The sequence below is a fragment of the Malus domestica genome, chromosome 05 (genome assembly GCF_042453785.1).
Source record: "Malus domestica chromosome 05, GDT2T_hap1".
Taxonomy (NCBI): domain Eukaryota; kingdom Viridiplantae; phylum Streptophyta; class Magnoliopsida; order Rosales; family Rosaceae; genus Malus; species Malus domestica.
Window position 1 is genome coordinate 23927321 of NC_091665.1, and position 3722 is coordinate 23931042.

Sequence of the window (3722 nt, forward strand, 5' to 3'; positions counted from 1 at the left end):
TGCTTGTTAAAAAAAAAATAGCACTTAATTTTCACTTGGTTGAAAGATATTTTCAGTTCGAGAGAAATAGAAGATGAAACTAAATAAGAGAGTTTGATGAAGCACCTTAACTTGGACTAGAATTGTCAATTGAGATGGAAGGTAGGGCATCCTATACTTCAATAATTAATCTTCCAAAATTTAGCCTAATTTCTGGGACCTATATGTAACCTCCAAGGCATACCCTATATCAATCCTGTTAGCCTACAATCAGTGGCGAAGCCAGGAATTGACGGGAGGAGGGGCGAAGTTATAAGCCAGGACTTCTTATATTTGAAGGAGGAGGAGGATGACTACTTGGAATATTTGAAGGAGAAGGACTACCCGAAATGTTTGAAGGAGGATTTAAGCATTGTTTCTTATAGTACCGTTCCATTACGTAACTGTAAAATGGAAAGAAAAAAAAATCTTAGACTCTTAATCTTAGAGTAGACTATACTAATATACATAATAACCCAACCAACAATTCAATTAATCAATACCAATAAGCATATAAATTATTAAATAAATAAAAAATTCATTCAACTAATCATATGAATACAACTAATCAAAAATTCAAATTTTAATTTTCACCCTAAAAAATAATTTCATAATTTCATATCAATCAATAATCATAGAATCATATCAATAATCAATAATCAATAACCATATTAGTGCATTACCATATGATTCTATACTAATTAAACAAAATTCGTATTAAATAATTAATTAGGGTTAGGGATTATAAATTTAGGAATTAAAAAATTTACCTTTGAAATTGAAGGCTAGAAGTCGGCTTAGCGGCTGGAGTGGCTAGTGTTAGCAGCAAAAAGCCAACAGAAATCAGCCAATGGGGATTTATTTTCCGTTCCGTTGGGGTTGGGCGTTGGCTGCAGGCTCAGGCTGCTGAGATTTTGGGAGAAGCTTTGCACTCTCTCTCTCTGATTGGGGAAGGGAGAAATTTGGAATGGTAAAGCATGACACGCGGGCTGACTAAGTGAAGGAATGGGGGACATGCTACGCGGTCCCCCCAATACATATATATTTTTTTGGTTTTTTTCAAACATTGAAAGTTTCACGTGGAGGGGCACTAATTTGAAACAGACATGAGACATGGAGGGGCCTAACTTTGAGACATGCATGCCAGATTTTAAAATTTTTATTAATTTAAAAGGAAAAAAAAGAACCCAATGCTGCTGCACGCAGCAGCAAAACCAGTTCACCGGTGCCAAAACAGAGATGGAGGGGCTGGGTTTTCCGGTGAGGGGAGGGGCGAAACCTCGGCTTCAGCTGTGTTTTCCGGCGAGGGGAGGGGCGGTCGCCACTCCTCGTCCTCACGTGGCTTCGCCACTGCCTACAATAATCAAGCATGATTAAGGGGCGGGGGTGGGGTGAACCCTACCTCAATAAGGAACAAAAGTGTAGACCATGCACAAAATATTTTTACGCCATAATTCATGCCATCGGACGCGGAACATTTGTAGTAGGTTTGGTGGAGAGTAATTTGCATGGAAATGGTTCACCATTGTATATTATTCTATTTAATAATGCAATATTATGTGGAGAGAAATTTACACATGACATTGTATTATTGGATTCGGACATCACGTAATGATAAACACGTTTCATATAAGTCATTCTTGGTGGGGTGAGATGAGCTTTTTAGGTTAGTATACGGTGTTAGAGTGGGCAAACGATAGGTTACTTGTTTGACAAGTTTTCTGAATTGAGGTGAGTTAAAGCACGCAAAATTAATTCCTGGTTCATTGCCCGAGTTACACTCCAGAAAAGTCATACCGCATTGTTTCACAAGTGAAAAATTGCATTCCTATGTTATAAATAACACGAGGTGTAGGCGAAGGATCACAATTAGCTCACACCTCACTTACGAAAGGCATATCAACTGATTCAACAAGGTTTAAGTGAGCAAGACAATTTGGCAATTTAACCTTGTTTCGTTTAGTTAAGAATATTAACTTGTAGAAAGCAGATTGGAATCCACATTTGTTTATTGCCACGATTGAATAATATTTTGCCACGATTCAAAATATTAAAGCATGCAATTTCCTCTTTCCTTTTTCTTTTTTATTTCTGGGCACATTTGATTCACGCTTTCCCGTGCATTCTCTACTTTGACAACATCCGAAGTCATGTTTGAAGTGAGTTCAAAGCAATTTTAGTTCAATCCTTCTGAATTCTGACCATAAAATAAAATAAACAAAATAAAACATAAGCAGACAATCAGTCTTCTGTTCCTATCCGGCCCAAGACACGGCATCAGCTAGGAACCATCTGTTGATTGGGTTGTCTTGTGAAGTGGGTGGGTCAGCCCATTTTACCATGGCTTACTCTAAGAAACTCACTTCAAATTATATTTTGTTTTGTTTATGAGAGCTTATTGATATTTTTTTGGAGTGTCAGTTATGCCACTCTTATTTATTTATTTAATTATTACAAAGCGATATTAATACTTGGAGTTGCACAAAGAGCTTAAGCGTGTCATCAAGCTTTTAATCACTTAACTACTGTCATTCGTAGTATAGTTCAACAGGAGAAAGACTTATATGAAATGAGTTCTCCACCACCATATCATTTTGTGTCGATGATATTTCATTATTGAAATAACATATTTAAGTTTATCTCCATATAATATTGTGTTATTAAGCTTGAACATCACTTACTGATAGATTGTCTCACCAAAGCGGATTGCTTTGTGAGTGTGCTTATCAAGTCTGCGACCTACTGGGATAGGTTTGGTTCACCATTATGAGTGGAGGGGCTAGATTAATAGGCATCTTTGTGGGTGGTGGAAGTGTAGTGGTCATCAGGCATGAAGTTTTAGTTGGGAGGGGTTGAAATCGCTGAAAAATGGATCGGTACCACTGTTGGTTTGATCGTCGATTTTCTAGTTGGATTAATCCATCCGGTTTGAACCGAATGTGGTCGAGGAACCTATAACCCATTTGGATGGATCAGTTCTAGGTCCAGCTGGCTAGATTGGGCCAACGTGCGGGTGTTAGAACTGGTCGGCCCGCCTGGGATCACTAGTAGAAAAAACCATTTGCACGACCAAACTTTATGCGATGACATAAAACTCGTTGCGCAAAACAGGTTAGTGCGATGAAGGTAACATTCCGTCGCTCAAACCGGTTGGAAATAATTTAATGGGACAAACATATTGAGCGACGACATGTTTTGTCGCACAAAAGTAGCTTAAGCAACAAAAAAAAAACTTGTCGTCGAGCAAAGGTTCGCAGAAAAACGCGCAAATGCCTGTATTTGTTGTGCCAAAAAATCGCGACCAATTTTTCGTTGCGTAAAGGTTCTGTCAGTTGGTCGGTCAAAGTGTTGAATGTGGTATTTATTCCATGATTTTGCGTAACGAAGGTTTCATCGCGCAAAGTAGTCTGAATTCCTTTAAATGGCCACTTTCGCTCCTTCTCATCACAATTCAATTCGAAAACTCTTTACTTTCATTGAATTATTATTCCAATTTTTGTTTATTTTTCCATACGCGATTGCGGACTCTGGTGGTCCTTCGTAAAAAAGAGTTCAGGGCGAAGGTTGTGAGAAAGGTAATACGTACTAAATTTTGTTGGTTGTTTAATTATTTAAATATTTAAGTAGACTAATATAAGTTTTTATTTTGTTGGTAGACAAGAAAAAGAAGAGAGTTACGACATGCGTTCGATACACTTCAGCTA